The 18,202-nt window shown below is 39.0% G+C and overlaps 1 pseudogene; it reads left to right on the top strand.

The window, feature by feature from the left end:
• The window catches only part of LOC123943712, a 70,527-nt pseudogene extending 52,739 nt beyond the window's left edge, over positions 1-17,788 (top strand).
• The last annotated feature ends 414 nt before the right edge of the window (positions 17,789-18,202 follow it).

Here is an 18,202-nt window from a genome sequence, read left to right as displayed (position 1 = left end):
TGCTCATCACATCATGTGATACTTGGAAAAAAATCACAATACATTTGTGAATCCTCTACTTAAATTTATCAAAAAGAAAAGAGAAAGGAGCCTAATAAATAATTTAAAAGTCTGTCTCATCCAGAGTGTCATCCAAAGCCCTTATTTCCTTCTTTCAAACTCTCTGTTCTTTTCTTATGTTCAGTTAGCCAACATATGTGACACCATTAGTTTTTTTTAATTGTCACTTAGCCAGCATATAGTGCATCATTACTTTTTGATGTAGTGTTAACGATTCGTTAGTCGTGTACAACACCCAGTGCTCATCACATCACCTGCCCTCCGTGATACTGATCACTGGCTACCCCATTCCTTTCTTTCTGCAACCCTTGTTCATTTCTCAGAGTCCAGAGTCTCTCATGGTTTGTCTCCCTTTCTGATTTCTTCCCATTCAGTTTTCCTTCCCTTCCCCTATGCCTTTATTTCTTTGTTGATCTTATGTTTGGGTGATCTGTCCATTGCTGTGAGTAGGGTGTTAAACTCCCCTACTATTATTCTACTATTATCAATGTATTTCTTTAATTTTGTATTAAGTGGTTTATATACTTTGTTGCTTCCAAGTTTGGGGCATAAATACTTACAAGTATTAGATCTTCATGTTGGATAGACCTTTTATTAAGATATAGATTCCTTCATCTCATATGACAGTCCTCAAATTAAAATCTATTTATTTGATACAAGAATGGTTACTGCAGCTTTCTTTTGCTGTCCATTGGCAAGATAATGGTTCTCCATTCCCTCACATTCAATCTGGAAATGATTTTATGTCTACAATGAGTCTCCTTGTAAGAAGCAAATGAAGGGTCTGGTTCACTGGGTTCAGGAGCTTGACAGAAATTTCCACTCTCATCACTCTTCTTCAACATAGTTACTAGAAGTCCTAGCCTCAGCCATCATAAAACAAAAATAAATAAAAGGCATTACAATGGGTAAAAGGATCAAAATTTCACTTTTTGCAGATAACATGATACTCTATGTAGAAAGCCAAAAATACTCCAGAAAAAAAAAAAAATCTTTGAATTGGGACAGCAATTCAGCAAATTGGCAGTATATAAACCCAATGAACAAATTTAAGTTACATTTCTATACACTAAAAATGAGACAAAAGTAAGAGAAATCAAGGAATCAATCCCATTTCCAACTGCATCCCCCCCCAAAAAAATAAAAATAAAAATAAAGCTAACCAAAGAGGTAAAGGATCTATATTCTAGAAACTATAGAACACTTAAGAGAAAAATTGAGGAAGACACAAAGAAATGGAAATACTTCCATGCTAATGGATTGGAAGAAGAAATATTTTTAAAATGTTTATGCTACCCAAAGCAATCTACATATTTAATGCAGTCTCTATCAAAATAACATTGACAGACGAATGGATACAGAAGATGTAATCCATATATACAATGGAGTATGATGCCTCCATCAGAAAGGATGAATACCCAAATTTTGTATCAACATGGATGGGACTGGAGGAGATTATGCTGAGTGAAATAAGTCAAGCAGAGAGAGTTAACCATCATATGGTTTCACTCATCTGTGGAGCATAAAGAATGTCACAGAGGACATTAGGAGAAGGGAAGGAAAAGTAATTTGGGGGAAATCAGAGGTAGAGAGAAACTTGAGAGACTATGGACTCTGAGAAACAGGGTTTTGAAGGGGTGGGGGGCTAAGAGGTTGGGTGAGCTGTAGGTGGATATTAAGGAGGGCACATATTGCATGGAACACTTGTGTGGTGAATAAGCAATGAATCTTGGAACACAGAAAAAAATTAAATTAAATTAAAAAATACCATTGACTTTTTTCTTTTTTTTAAATTTCTTTTTAGTGTTTTAAAGTTCTTAAGGAATCTCCACACTGCTTTCCAAAGAGTTTGAACCAAACTGTATTCCCACCAACAGTACAAGAGAGTTCCCCTTTCGTCTCTAACACTGTTTGTTTCTTGTCTTTTTAATTTTGGCAATTCTAACTGGTGTAAGGAGGTATCTCAATGAGGTTTTGATTTTCAATTTGAATTTAATTTTGATTTTATTCTGCAACATGGCTCATAGTGACATGTGGTCAAACAGAGAAAGTGTGATAGGTATAAACTAAGAAGCACATGAACCCCAAGTGTGTACTCTGGAAAGTCAATTACTCAAAACTCTTATTTTTCCAAATTATATCTATACCACCCAATCAAAAGCAGTCTCATATGATCTGGTCACTGCCCTCTTTGTCAGCATAGAACCCAAGCTAGCTGTATAGTCAGAGAGCATGAAAATAGGGCCCTCCTTCTGCTCATTAAACCAGCCCAGTCCTGACCCTAGAAATTAGAGAGGAGCCCCAGGCCCAAGAAACCAAGGTGTTCCCCTGCAGTGATCAGAACAGAACAAAATCAACTCACCAGGGAATTCTAAAAGACAGTTTATAGTGAAAAAGAGACATGCAATATGTGAGTGGATATGAGTGAGAGAAACAGTGGAGATTTGACAGTTTCCTTACCAAGATGTCTTGTGTCTATAGATGTCCATGTGAAGTGCAGTTGTTGGAGTCTGGGGGAGACCTGGTGAAGCCTGGGGGTTCCCTGGGACTCTCCTGTGCAGCCTGTGGTTTCCCCATCCATATCTACTGGATGAGCTGGGTCTGCTAGGCTCCAAGAAAGTGGCTGCATGGGTCTAATGTATTAGCTATAATGGAAATAGCACAAGATGGGTAACCTGGAGACAAGAATGGGTAACCGTCTCCAAAGGCAGGAGGACAGGGATGTTCTAGATCAAGCATGCAGGAAAGAAGAATGAGGACATTCTTCCTCCTTCTGCATTTCATTCTATTCAGAACATTAATCGATTGGATGATGCCCACTGGCCCAGAGACCATGGATGCAAATACCAGTCTCTTCTGGAACAGCATTACAGGCACCCACAGAAGCAAGGTTTAATTTGGACCCACATGGCCCAGTCACTTTGACACATAGAGTTAACAATCACACATCAACCTCCTGTAAACGTGCGCATCAATATGCATCTTCTTAAGCCAAACTCATTCTGAATATAGAGAAAATAACATGGTCATTATTTAACCTTTTATGATATAAATATTCTGCATACAATCAAAAGCACAAAACCCCTTTCCAGAGGAGGAGTGATGTTTACTGTTCTCCTGAAGAAACAGTAACTGAACTATTATGATGTACAACTAAGAATTTTTAAATGCACTAATCAAGCAAGATGGTAAAAGGGTCAGAGACTTCATTTCATCTGCTTCCCTGAATTTAGCTACGTAACTATCTAATCACTTGGAACATCTAGGAGTTCAACCTGAGAGGTACGGAAGAAAATGCTGGAATTCTACAAATAGAAAAAGAACCACCTATTTCTACAAATAGAAAAGGGAGTGCCCACAAGTGAAACAAAGGAGATATATCAGAAGATAAACAACGGGGAGGGAACTTCAGAAAGCTAGCCAACATAAGTGATATAGCCCCTGATGGCAAAACAGGACATTTAGAAATCTTCTCCAGTGAGAGAAATTCTGTTTGAAAGTTTCTCTTTGGTGAAGGGGGAAGCATCTAAGGTGGGACTTGTGGTCTCAGAATCATGGAGACACAGACAAATGGGAATGCCTGAACCTGCAGAGTTCCTCAGCACTGGAGCAGGGAACTGGTTATGGTCTGAGTACTTGGGAGTAGCTCTCATTTCACTATAAACCCAGAGCCCTGCTGGCTCTGGTGACAGCTCTCAGTGTAGGGGAGGGGTGTTGTGAATGCCAAAAACAAACAAAAAATACCAACAACAACAACAACAAAAAAAAGTGGCCCACCTCCATCCCACAGGAAGAGTGGCTCAGGAGTGCACATGACCATGTGAGCATTCTCCGTTGGGGGCCTTGAGAAGGAATGAAAAGCATGACACTCCACCTCCCCCAGAAGGCTCTCTGCAGATGCACACACAGGCATCTGTAGAGTGTGGCACACACTAAAGGGAAGAGCTTTTATCCCTGAGATAGGGTTGGGTTAGTGTTAGGGATCATTCAGCTCCCGGGCTGGAGCGCATCATATGGCCATTTTTATTCTCATCCTCTAAAGAGACTCAAATGCCTTCAGGAAACAAAAGCCACATAGAAAAACTAGAAACAGCTTACACTGACCCCGACTCCTGGCAAGGGATGGTACAACTCCACTGACACAGAGACATCTGGGAATCAGTGTATCAGGCCGCTCCCCCAGAAGAAGAGCTGGAAGAACATGGAACCCCACGTGTACAGAGCACTCAGCACTACACAACTCCGGTTCTAGGGAGATGCACTACATAGAATTTGAGATTGTTTATCATGATTCATTGCTATTTCAGTTTAAAATTTCCTTTTCTGTTCTCTTTTTTAATTTGCAATGACTTTCTTATTTTAACAACTCTGTTTTTAAGTCTTAATCGAAACAGAATTTTGGACACTTACTTTTTATACATATATTCTTCATTTTTGTCTTTGTTTCACTGTATTCAATTTAATTTTTGTATAAGTTTTGCTTTCTTTACAATATTGATATTTAGTGTCTTCTTTTGTTGTTGTTGTTCAAATGCATTTCTTAAAAATCATAATAAGTCTAATTCATTGTGTAACAATAATTTAGTCTCAAATAAGCAACCCAATTAAAGACATAGCCATAGGAGCTGGAGAGAAGCCACAGGGAGTCTTTTGTCAGATGGAAAACCAATACTGATATATCTGATTTTTTAAAATATTTCTACAAAATATTGATATTCCCACAAAATAAAAATATTTTATTGTCTTTGATCATTCTGTACCAGCAAAACCAGACAATTATAATTAATATCCAAGGCTGTTTGAGTAATGAAAGTGTGTGTGTTTTGCCTCATTGACTTTGAAGGATTAATAATTCTCTTACCATCTACTCAGCGTCAAGAGAGGGACCTCATCCTGCAAAATTAGAGTTTAGTAAAACAAATGGAAAGATCCTCAGTATTCCTGGTGAAAAATGCATGTCAGAGCAGAAGGATAAAGGTGGTGTTTCCAGTCTTGTCACTGACTAGCTCTAGGTGTTGAGCTTAGTCTTTTCCTCAGCTTTATTATCTATTAAATGGAGATAGTCATGCCAATTTTTCTACAATTTGCATTAAGCAGATGAATGTCAAGTATTTGTAGGCCTGCATGAGTATGTGCTTAGTTGGGGGGGGGGAGGCTGTGAAAGTTCAGACCAAGTGTATGGACAGGGCAACAAGGGGTAAGCCAAGGAAGATGGATTTAGTGTCTTCTAACACACAAACCGAAATATACTCAGGACCAAGTTGATATCCTTGTTTAGTCCAACTGGGAGATAATATTCTCTCTTCCACATCCAACATTTTTCTTTGTTTTGTTATGACCTCCTCAGACTTGTCTATTGTGTATTTTGCTTGAGTTTGGTTTATATTTTTGGTGTTGTTCACTCATTCATCCATTCTTCTCTGGACAAAGTGACTAGAGAGAGGAATTGAAAACATAAGAAAAATCCAGAGGCAAAACTCTCTGCCACAGATGTAATCTATATGGATATATGTAAAATATCAGAGCTGGATTGAGGATAATGATTACAAAGATACTAGCTGGGCTTGAAAAAGGTATAACACCACTAGAGAGTCTCTTAGTGTAGAAATGAGATTTAATCAGACTGAAATTAAAAATGCTCTAACAGGGGCGCCTGGGTGGCTCAGCGGGTTAAAGCCTCTGCCTTCAGCTCAGGTCATGATCCCAGGGTCCTGGGATCGAGCCCCGCATCAGGCTCTCTGCTTAGCGCAGAACCTGCTTCCTCCTTTCTCTCTCTCTCTGCCTGCCTCTCTGCCTACTTGTAATCTCTATCTGTCAAATAAATAAATCTTTAAAAAAATGCTCTAACAGAGAGGCAGTCTATATTAGATGCTCTAATAGCTATGGTAAATGAGGCAGAGGAGAGAGTAATTCATACAAAAGACAAGTTGATGAAAAGGAAGGAAGCTGAGGAAAAGAGAGAAAAAAACCTAATAGACCATGAGGAGGGGTTTCATCAAATCCATAATGCTCTAAAATGAAACAATATCATAATTATTGGAGTGTCCAAGGGAGAAGAAAGACAGAGAGGGCAAGAAGGTATACTTGAGGAAATCATAGATGAGAATGTCCCTCATATGGGAAAGAAACAGGCATTCATGTCCAAGAGGCTCCTAAAATCCATAAAAATAGATCAACACTCTAACATGTAAGAGTGAAGCTTGCAAATTTCAGAGATCAGGAAAAAAATCCTGATGCAGTTGGAAATGAGAGTTCTTAACTTACAGAGATTTGAACATTGGACTATCATCAGAGCTATCCACAGAAACCTGGCAGGTCAGAATGGGCTGGCACGATATATTCAGCCCACTAAATGAGAAGAACATGCAGCCAAATCCTTTATCCAGAAAGGCTGTGATTCAGAATGAATGAACAGATAAACAGATTCCAGGACACACAGAAGCTGAAAGAATATGTGACCAACAAGCCACCCCTGTAAGATATATTTGGTGGAATTGTGTAAGAGAAGTGGGACCCCAAGAGTAACCTATACTGGAAAGAAATAAAGACAATCTACAGAAGCAAGGACTTTACAGGTAATAAAATGGCACTAAATTCATATCTTTCAATAGTTATTCTGAATATAAATGAAGGAAATGCTCCAATAAAAAGACACAATGTATCAGACTAGATTTTTTAAAAATAAAAGGCAAAGCCCATTAATTTGGTGTCTGCCAGAGACTCATTTTAGATCTAAAGACACACCCAGACTAAAAGTGGGAGGATGAAGAAACATTTATTATGATAATGGACATCAGAAGTAACTGGGGTAGCAATCCTCATATCTATAAATTGGATTCTAAACCTAAGACTGTTATACAAGTTGTAAACAGATGTTGTATAATAATTAATGATTACCCATGAAGATTTACAATGATAAATATTTACACTCCTTTCTTGTGAGAAGCCAGTTATATAAAACAAGACAAAAATGTTAAAAACAATTATAATAATACATTAATAGTAGAGGACCATAATACCACATAATACCACACTCACAACAATGGGGAGATCATATAAGCAGATCAACAAAGGGGTGCCTGGGTGGCTCAGTGGGTTAAAGCCTCTGCCTTCAGCTCAGGTCATTATCCCAGGGTTCTGGGATCAAGCCCCCCATCGGGCTCGCTGCTCAGTGGGGAGCCTGCTTTCCCCTCTCTCTCTACCTGCCTCTCTGCCTACTTGTGATCTCTGTCTATCAAATAAATAAATAAAATCTTTAAAAAAAACTTAAAAAAAAGATCAACAAAGAAACAAGTTCTTTGAATGTTACATTGGACCAGATTTACTTCACAGATATATGCAGAGCATTCCATCCTAAAGCAATCCAATATGTATTCTTCTCAAGTACTCGTGCGTCTTTCTTCAGAAGAGATCGCAAAACTTGTAAAAAATCAGGCCTACTCCAATTTCCCCCACGGAGGGGGAGATGAACCATTAGAGATTAGAGACTGTGGACACTGAGAAACAAACTAAGGGTTTTGGAGGGGAGGCAGGTGAGAGGTTGGGTGAGACTGTTGGTGAGTATTATGGAGGGCATGTATTGCATGGAGCACAGGGTGTGGTGCATAAAGATTGAACTCTGGAACACTGAAAAGAAATTTAAAAATAAATAAAATGTTTAAAATAAGATTAAATAAAAAAAAAGATTTACAATTAAAAAAATATGGGGCTCCCGCTCAGTAGGGGGCCTGCATTTCATACTCTCTCTCCCTTTGCCTGCAACTCCTCCTGCTTATGCTCACTTTCTCACTCACTTTCAAATAAATTAAAATAAAAAGTCTTTTAAAAAATTCATGGATACTAAGGAAAAGGAAACCTACATGTTCCAAATACTGGGAATAGAGGAAAGGTGGTCTCAATAAAGATGTACATTGCAATGCAATCCTTTCTCAAATATTTAGAAAAATTTCAAATTCATAAGCAAACTTTATTCTTTTATTTATTTTCAGAGTTACAGAATTCATTTTTTATGCACCACACCCTGTGCTCCATGCAATACGTGCCCTCCCTATTACCCACCACCTGGCTCACCCAACCTCCCACCCCACGCCCCTTCAAAACCCTCAGATTGTTTTCCAGAGTCCATAGTCTCTCATAGTTCATCTCCCCTTCCAATTTCCCACAACTCCCTTCTCCTCTCCATCTCCCCATGTCCTCCATGTTCTTTGTTTTGCTCCACAAATAAGTGAGACCATATGAAACATGACTGTCTCTGCTTGACTTATTTCGCTCAGCATAATCTCTTCCAGTCCCGTCCATGTTGCTACAAAAGTTGGGTATTCATCCTTTCTGATGGAGGCATAATACTCCATAGTGTATATGGACCACATCTTCCTTATCCATTCATCCATTGAAGGGCATCTTGGTTTTTTCCACAGTTTGACGACCATGGTCATTGCTACTATAAACATTGGGGTACAGATGGCTCTTCTTTTCACTACATCTGTATCTTTGGTGTAAATACCCAGTAGTGCAATTGCAGGGTCATAGGGAATCTATATTTTTAACATCTTAAGGAATCTCCACACTGTTCTCCAAAGTGGCTGCACCAACTAGCAAACTTTATTCTTAAAAGAGCTGGAGAAAGAAAAGCAAATAAAGCCCAAACAAAGCAGGAGAAAAGAAATATTAAAGTTTAAAGCTGGAAGTAATTAAATAAAAAAACAGAACAGTAAAAAAGTTCAACAGAACTAGAAGCTGTAACTTTGAAAGAATTAATAAGATTGATAAACTCATAGCAAGAATTATTCAAAAGAAGAAAAAGGACCCAAATCAATAAAATCATGAATGAAATTCTAGAGATATGACCAAAACCAAGGAAACTCGATTTTATGAATTTGTTCTGTTTTGTTTTTTGTTTAATTGGGTTTTTTTAGTGCAATAAAATCATATTTATTAAATAGCACTATGTTTATCTCCTAAAGCCATTAACGTTTTTTTTTTTTTTAATATTGAATCAATTTTTTTTTTGACCACTGGCTCTGATGGTCTTTATTCTTTCTTTATTTATTTTTTATTTCTTTTCAGCTTAACAGTATTCATTGTTTTTGCACCACACCCAGTGCTCCATACAATACATGCCCTCTCTATTACCAACCACCTGGTTCCCCCAACCTCCCACCCCCTGCCCCTTCAAAACCTTCAGGTTGTTTTTGAGAGTCCATAGTCTTTCATGGTTCATCTGCCTTCCAGTTTCCCTCAACTCCCTTCTCCTCTCCATCTCCCCATGTCCTTTGTGTTCTTTGTTGTGCTCCACAAATAAGTGAGACCATATGATATTTGACTCTCTCTGCTTTTATTATTTCACTCAGCATAATCTCTTCCAGTCCCATCCATGTTGCTACAAAAGTTGGGTATTCATCCTTTCTGATGGAGGCATAATACTCCATCGTGTATATGGACCACATCTTCCTTACCCATTCGTCCGTTGAAGGGCATCTTGGTTCTTTCCACAGTTTGGCGACCATGGCCATTGCTGCTATAAACATTGGGGTACAGATGGCTCGTCTTTTCACTACATCTGTATCTTTGGGATAAATACCCAGTAGTGCAATTACAGGGTCATAGGGAAACTCTATTTTTAATTTCTTGAGGAATCTTCACATTGTTCTCCAAAGTGGCTGTACCAACTTACACCAAGAGTGTAAGAGGGTTCTCCTTTCTCCAAATCCTCTCCAACACATGCTATTTTCTGTCTTGCTAATTTTGGCACTATTGGAAGATGCTCTTCAATAGATGAATGGATAAAGATGATACAGTCCATATATACGATGGGTTATTATGCTTCCATCAGAAAGGATGAATATTTAGGGCACCTGGGTGGCTCACGCATTAAGTGTCTGCCTTCCGCTTGTGTCATGATTCCAGGGTCCTAAAGTATAGTCCCACATCGGGCTCAATGCTCACCGGGAAGCCTGCTCCTCCCTCTCCCCTCTCCCCCGCTTGTGTTCCCTCTCTTGTTGTCTCTCTCTCTGTCAAATAAATAAATAAATATTAAAAAAGAAAAAGAAAAGATGAATACCACACTTTTGTATCAACATGGACTAGACTGGAGGAGATTATGCTTAGTGAAATAAATCAAGCAGAGAGAGCCAACTATCATATGGTTTCACTTAATTGTGGTGAATAAGGAAACACATTGAGAACATTAGGAGAAGGAAAGCAAAAGTGAATTGGGGGAAATTGGAGGGAGAGATGAAGTATGAGAATCTGTGAACTCTGAGAAACAATCTGAGGGTTTTGGAGGGGCCCTTGTGGTGGTTGGGTGAGCCTGGTGGTGGATATTAATGAAGGTACATATTGAATGGAGCAGTGGGTCCAGTGCATAAACAATAAATCTTGGAACACTGAAAAAAATGAAATTAAATTTTAAGAAAGTTCTGATGCATAAACAATGAATTCCAAAACACTGAAAAGAAATTAAAAAAAAAAAAAAAAAAGGAACCAGGTGGTGGGAATAGGGAGGGCACGTATTGCATGGAGCACTGGGTGTTGTGCAAAACAATAAATACTATTACGCTGAAAAAATAAATAAATAAAAATTTAAAAAAAGAAATATTTTTTAAAAAGATACAACAAAAATGCAAAAAAGAAAAAATAAATTGTGATCTATTCATTTGTTCAACATTTATTCTCATGCATATAACAGGGAGACCATCTGTTTACCTACTTCCAACAGAGCTCATAGAACAAGTATTCTTCCAACCCAGACCAATGTGCCTCTGGAGTTGAACAAAGAGATGCCCACAGGTGGTCTTGGAAGGTCCCAGGGGGACTGATTATCCTTGTCCACTTCTAAGGATGGGTTCCCTCACACATGTTTGCTTCTTAACAACCAGGTTAAAATGCACTCCCAGGACGTGGAAGCTCACAGTTGTCTCCTCAGACGGGGCTCACATATCTGAGCAAACCATGAGCTATGTTTTGGAGGTACAGGAGATTCTGGGGCCATCTTTGTGTCTGGTGATAATTCCCAAAAGTGAGGGTCTCAGATGTTAGACATGGGACTGTGCTGATGGTTGGGAGTGTCATGATTATAAGTTCCTCTGATTCCTGTCCCCAGGTGTCCTGTCCCAGGTGCTGCTGCAAGAGTCAGGTCGAGGCCTGGTGAGGGGCTCATAGAACCTGCACCTTACCATTACCGTCTCTGGATTATCCATGTCAAACGGTAATTTCTGGTGGAATTTTTAATCTACCAACTCCAAGTGACTGGGTGCAGTGAATTGGTTCATAAACTACAAATAAAGCAAACACGACAGCCCATCCAACATGATCCACACGTCCATCTCCAGAGGCATGTCCGAGAACCAGTTCTTGAACTGACCTATCTCAGTGTCACTAAGATCCTGGCCTTATATTACAATGTAGAGACATAGTGAGGGAATGTCAGTGTGAGCCCAGACCCAAACCTCCCTGCAGGGACACTGAAGCTGTTGGGGGGCATGCACACAAATGTCACTAGGGGTCGCTTGGGTCACAAGGGGGCACTCAGAACACCAGGGGGTGCAGGGGATCCACCAAATATAGGGTAGGTCAAGTTACAGGTGCCTAAGAAGAATTGGTTTTCTTCTCAGGTATAAAAGCGTGTACTAGGTTTGGGGATCTTCATTTTTACAGGATGTGATATTTTATTAATATTATATGTTATTATAACTAAGCTTTATATTGAAATAATTTTTAAATAAAATATAATTTAAATTTCTGTAAATGAAAGATGAAAAACATATCCTGAAGAAATAAGAATTTGTAAGTATTTCCTCTTATTTTTCCATATTTTATGAATATTTAGTGATAATTCTAACTACAAAACTATCAGATTTTAATATATTACTATAAATAAATGCATAGGTACAAAAATCTATAGGGTAACCTACTTATTAAACACTTTAATAAGTAAAGAAGATGTGGTCCATATACACAATGGAATATGACTCAGCCATCAGAAATTATGAATATCTACCATTTGCACTGACATGGCTGGAACTGGAGGAGATTATGCTAACTGAAGTAAGCCAAGTAGAGAAAGAAAATTATCATATGGTTTCACCTATTTGTAGAACATAAGGAATAGGGCAGAAAACTAAAGGGGGGTATCAGAGAGGAAGAAAAATTATGAGAGACTCTCGACTCCAGGAAGTAATGTGAGGGAGGGAGTTGGGGGATAGTTTAACCCAGTGATGGGTATTAAAGAGGGCACCTATTTTACTGAGCACTGGGTGTTATATGCAAACAATGAATCATGGAACACTACGTCGAAAACTAATGATATTCTGTACAGTGACTAACATAAAAATTTTAAAAAAGGAAAAAATAAAATATTAGTATTAAATATTTTAATACTGTTAAATGCTATTTAATACTATTAAGGGGGGGAGTCAAGATGGCAGGGAAGTAGGAGGAGGTGCCGTTTCAACCTGTACCCTAAAGTGAGCTGATTACCTACCAAAGAACACTGATCACCCATGAAATCAGCCTGAGATCAGAATTATACACGTCTGGATCTCTATAGGAGCAGAAGACACCAGTGGGCAGGTAAAGTGGAGTGGGAACATTGGACTGATATCAGAAGATAAACAAAAGGGGGAGGAAGCCACCAGAGGCAACCAATTGGATTAATTCCCAATATCAAATATTTCAATAAAATAGATTTATAAATAATTCCTAAATAATAAAATTTGTATCAGTATTTGAGATTATCCATAACTGACTTTAATACATCAATACATTACACATAAATTAATTTTTAATTTTTCTTTTTTTATATTTTTTATTTCTTTTCAGTGTTCCAGAATTCATTGTTTATGCACCACAGCCAGTTCTCCATGCATTATGCACCCTCCATAATACCCACCATCAGGCTCACCCAATCCCTACACCCCTCACCTCCAAAACCTTCAGTTTGTTTGTTGGAGTCCATAGTCTCTCATGCTTCATCTCCCCCTCCAATTTCTCCCAACTCCCTTCTCCTCTCCATCTCCCCATGTCCTCCGTATTATTTCTTATGCTCCACAAATAAATGAAACCATATCATAAGTGACTCTGTCTGCTTGACTTATTTTACTCAGCATAATCTACTCAAGTACTGTCCATGTTGATACAAAAGTTGGGTATTCATCCTTTCTGATGGAGGCATCATACTCCATAGTATATATGGACCACATCTTCCTTATCCATTCATCCATTGTAGGGCATTTTGGTTCTTTCCACTGTTTGACGACTGTGGGCATTGCTGCTATGAATATTGGGGTACAGATGACCCTTCTTTTCACTAAATCTGTATCTTTGGGGTAAATACTATGTTGAACAAGAGTGGTGAGAGTGGGTAACTTTGTCGTATTCTGTAGGCGGCCATGGACTGAGCTGGAGTCAGGAGACCAAACCACGCTCTAACTCGCGCCTCCTTGAAGCTCAAGGGTTAATAACCTTGTGGGTGTAAAGGTAGAGTACGCTTGAGAAGGGGCCTGAGCTATGGATTCCAAGACTCGCCGACCTGGCTGCCTGCATGTCTTTAGCTAGGCTACTAAGCTATTCTGGGTTTATGCTGTCCTTGCACAAACCATAAATCATACCATTATAAGATGGTGTACCTGGTTAATAGATTACTTAAAGACAAAGATCACTGGAATCAGAGGGTCTGTTTCTAGGGAATGGGAAACAGGACAAGGGGAGGACTGGAGGGCTAGTATGTACATTTAATAATTTCCTTTACAATCAGTCAAGTAAGAAACTTCCTTGTAATTGTTTCTGTACACTATATAATGGCTTTACAATCTCAAATAAACTCGGCATTGTTCAGACATCATCCACATTGTCCCTCCTGCTCCCATCTCTTTGTATCTTAACTTCTTTTCACCATCCTCTTACCCTCTCAACCCTGGTCGTGTTGTCATGCTTGCCACAACAAGTGACGCCCGAACAGGGACCTGACCACATTCAAGAGGAGCTCATCTTTAGGTAAATTGTACTGCCATTCAGGTAAGAGGACCTGGACTTTAAGGGTCACAGCAGGAGCAAAATAATATGGGGCAGTCACAGTCCATGGAACAGGTCTTCTTTATGACCACTTTGCAGGCCCTTATGAAGCAGAAAGTGTCCAAGGTCTCTAAAAAGGCCTTGCAGCAGTTCTTTTGCACAGTTTCGGAATTGTGTCCATAAATAAGTATTCTTCTAGTAAGCCCAGGTTGCTGGGCCATCCCTAGCAAAGGGAAATCTGGCTTTATTTCTCTCTGTTTCTCCTAATAGATATGGGGCTTCTCCCTCACTCACTTCCCATGTCAATGGCTATAACTGGAGCCAGCTTGGTTTGGTCTAACTTGAGACAGAGACCTTAAGGAATATTCCCAAGCATCTGCCAAAACTCTCTTTGTTTTGGGGAAGTTCCCTGCTTTCTCTGGCCTGACTTGGACTGCTTAACCCTAAGTTAAGTTTGGTGGTTTAATTAAGATATACATGTCTTTTAATTTATCAGCAGTAAATGTAAAACTTCAAAGTTTACTGAAGGTCAAATGAACTTATGTTATTTGTTAAAATTTGTTAGCAAAGAAATGACTAAATTGATGGTTAATTGTCTGTCTCAAAGTTTTAATGGGTAATTGCTAAAGTAGCTTTCAGAGTCTTTGGTAACCTGAAACTTTAAAGTTTTGGTTGAATAACAAATAAAATTAAATTTGTTAGACATCTAGGTCTTGTCCAGATAGAATAAAGTACTAAAAAATTGAGTACTGGATTTAGGTTTGTGCTTTTGACTTTTTATTGCAAAGAAACTAAGAATATTTAAAACTGTTGGTAAACATGCTTTGAGCTTAACTGATTCATAAATTTGCCATCTAAAGAATTCTGTTCTAACAGTTCACAATTGGTTAATACTTAGTCTTCACTGGAGATTAAGGTGTTTCTAAGAGTACAAAATTCTGCTAAGTGTAACTAAGACTGATGGAAATAAGGGAAACAACCATATGGAAGAGTAGATGATATGTAAGAAATATTTAAGGAATGGAAATGCATTTTATTAAAGATAAAAGATAATTTTATCCTAAATAAAATGGTTGTTTGAAAGAAAAAAACAAAGAGAGAGGAAAGAAAAACATCCCCCAAGGAGATTTAGCACTCTCCTGACATAACTCCACATAGATTATACTTCCAAGTAAAAGGGCCATTTGGCTTTGAGAGATTGGGAAAGTGCCCCGACCTTGAGGGATTGCAAAAACACCCCATTACCATCCCCCATTGTCTATAACCATAGAAACTCATTCTTATTCATAAAAAATGAAAGGGGAGACTAATCACCTCCCATTAGCCAGGGATACTCAGAGGGAAGGTGTCCAATCTGTTTGCATCTGAAGAGTGCCTGACTGTGTGAATGTGTCTGTATGGCTCCATCGCTTCGGCTACAGAGTCTGAGTGGGCTGCACCCTGAGTCTCACGGGGCGTCGTATGGCATAACGGTCATCTACTCCACGGAGTAGCCTGGTACAGAGCTTATATGGACAAACCTTAGCTAAGACACTCCTAAGTTCCCGCAAGGGACACAAGCAGGACAGCATCTGAAAGATTACCCTCCCTTTGTCTGTGACATCGTTCACGATAGGAGGGAAACCTAATAAACACACTATCTTAAGACTGCATGCTTAAATTAAAAAAAAAAGACACTAGTATAAAAAAGCTGGTTTTCTCTCTGCTTAAAAAGGCAAAGTTTTCTTAGGTTAATTGATCTGTTATGGTTTTCTCTTCACCTGCCCAGAAAACCCAGTTTCTATATTTTGTTTTATCAGGTGTTTAACATCCCTAATTATATTTAGGCATGTGTTTTAAAAATTTCTAAGGTTTTAGCAATTGCCAACAAGATTTAAATTATAAATGAAATCTCTTTGACTCATAAGGCTTTTCCTTGGTATATTAAGTTACTCAGTAAGTACTGCTAAACCAATAATAAACCTTGGGTTGCATTTGGGTAAGTGCTGTAACTACTCTAAGGGTTCTATACGTTTCCTAAAGTTTTAATGTTTTGATAAGGTCATCACCTGGTAATTTAACCATATCTATTCTGAGTTTTTGTCATTTGTATTTGTTTTAATTATTTTGTAAGATGAATTCCGGCTTAAAGAAGATTCGTATAAAGGACTTTCAGGACAAATACAGGTCTTTGATATGTTAAAATCCTGGAACCAAAATGGGTAAGAATTTCCAGAAGTAAGGCTACATTCGAACTAAACCAGATTTAGTAATATGAGCCTAAGTTACAAAATCTTACTTATTGCTATACTGAGGATGGCATAAGACTCTACAAGATCCTTCTCTCTCTCTAAGTAATTGGTTAAAGTTCCTGGTTTAAAGGACGACTATGGCCAACAATTAAAAATCTCCTTTCCGGACATCTCATACTTATAATCTTATTAGCCTTATTAATCTTAATGTGTTGCTTTGTTCAATATTTCTCTACTTGGTGCCGAGACTCCATCGGCAATGGCTTCACAATGACAGATGATCCTTACCACGCGCAAAGACACTTCTTCACTGTCAGTGCTGGATTCAGCTGCCTCTGCCTTTCATAACTACCCTATGTTCCTCAACTGATCAATGTTGACCCGAGTAGGTAGAGACAGCTCTACGCCCCTATTCAGCAGGAAGAAGTTACAGAAGATGAGACCTTCCACCTTCAACTACCTTAAAGATTTAAGGGTCAAGATTGTTCAGGGGGGAATGATGAGGGAGCAGGAGGCTGGCTGAGGACAAAGCAAAAGCTGTCACCTTCACCCCCTCTCCACACGCTCCCCTTGGTAATATGTGTGACATTCCTCAGGCACCCCTGGCTGCCCTAAAAGAAAAACAAATAGTTACACCAAATTTCATCAAAATGCCTCAGTCTTATGCCAACAACTCGAGTTACTAAAAAATAGGCTCACAAAATAGTTGAAAACTGTCCCACTTGCCCAATCCATCACCCCCAGCTCACATATTCAGTCAATCCTAGGGGGCTCATGCCTAATCACTTATAGCAAATGGATGTCACATTGTTCCCTGCTTTTGGCTGTTTAAAATATATACATGTCTCTATTGACACCTTTTTAGGATTTGTGCACGCTACTGCATACTCAGGAGAAGATTTTGTAAATGTACAAAATCACCCTTTTCCCGCCTTCTCCCAAATGGGAACTCCAAAAGCTATTAAGGCAGACAATGACTCTGCTTACAGCTCCAAGACTTTTCAAAAATTTTGCCAAACCTTCAAAATTAAGCATTTTATGAGTATCCCTTATAATTCTCAAGGACAAGCCATTGTTAAATGAGCTAATGGAATTCTTAAATCATATCTCAAAAATTAAAAGAGGGGGAGATACTACAGGGAACAGTGAAATATTCCCCTCATATGGACTTAACTTTAACTCTCCCTGTTTTAAACTTTTTGAATGTTGATGATATAGGTCAAATGGCAGCTGAATGCTTTTGGCATCCGGATTTTTCTCCTCTTCCTTATGCTAGGTGGAAGGACCCCCTGACGGGCACTTGGAAGGGTCCTAACCCTGTCCTCCACAAAGGGTGCGGTTTTGTTTGTGTTTTCCCTCAGGATGAGGACACCCCACGCTGGCTTTCAGAGAGGTGGTGCCGAATCCTCGCGTCTCTAACAAAGGATGGCTCGCCTCACGTTGAACGGCCAAAACAGACGGAGAAGAAGAAGACGCCTCCATTCTAATCCAGGCCCCATTTGGACAGTATGTCTCCAAGAAAGGCCTTTGATTATTTCCCCTCACGGTGTCCCTGATTTCTCTATTACTGACTGGTCAAGGAAGGCTAGAGAAGAACCTCTGTGAGACATTGCCTTCCCTCCTGGCTTGCCAATGCATAATGTGACCATTCTAGGAGGGATATTCTCTATGGCTGGAGGAATGTTTCATACAGAACTTTGGAAGCTAGTTGCTACCATGGGACATATAGGGGTTCAAGAAGGCAGGAGTGGCTACATTTCTACCAGAGACTTCAACCTAACGTTAGGGGCATGTGTCCCAAGACTTTTATTGCTGATAGTGGGTTTGGGGACAATAAATTCAACTTCTTTTTCAGGGGCCCACTCATTGTATAACATCCATTGTAACAATTGTGTGCTGAC

Source organism: Meles meles, chromosome 6 (assembly GCF_922984935.1).
Source record: "Meles meles chromosome 6, mMelMel3.1 paternal haplotype, whole genome shotgun sequence".
Classification (NCBI taxonomy): Eukaryota; Metazoa; Chordata; class Mammalia; order Carnivora; family Mustelidae; genus Meles; species Meles meles.
Note: the sequence above shows the minus strand (reverse complement) of the source record. Positions and strands in the feature narration are given on the sequence as shown.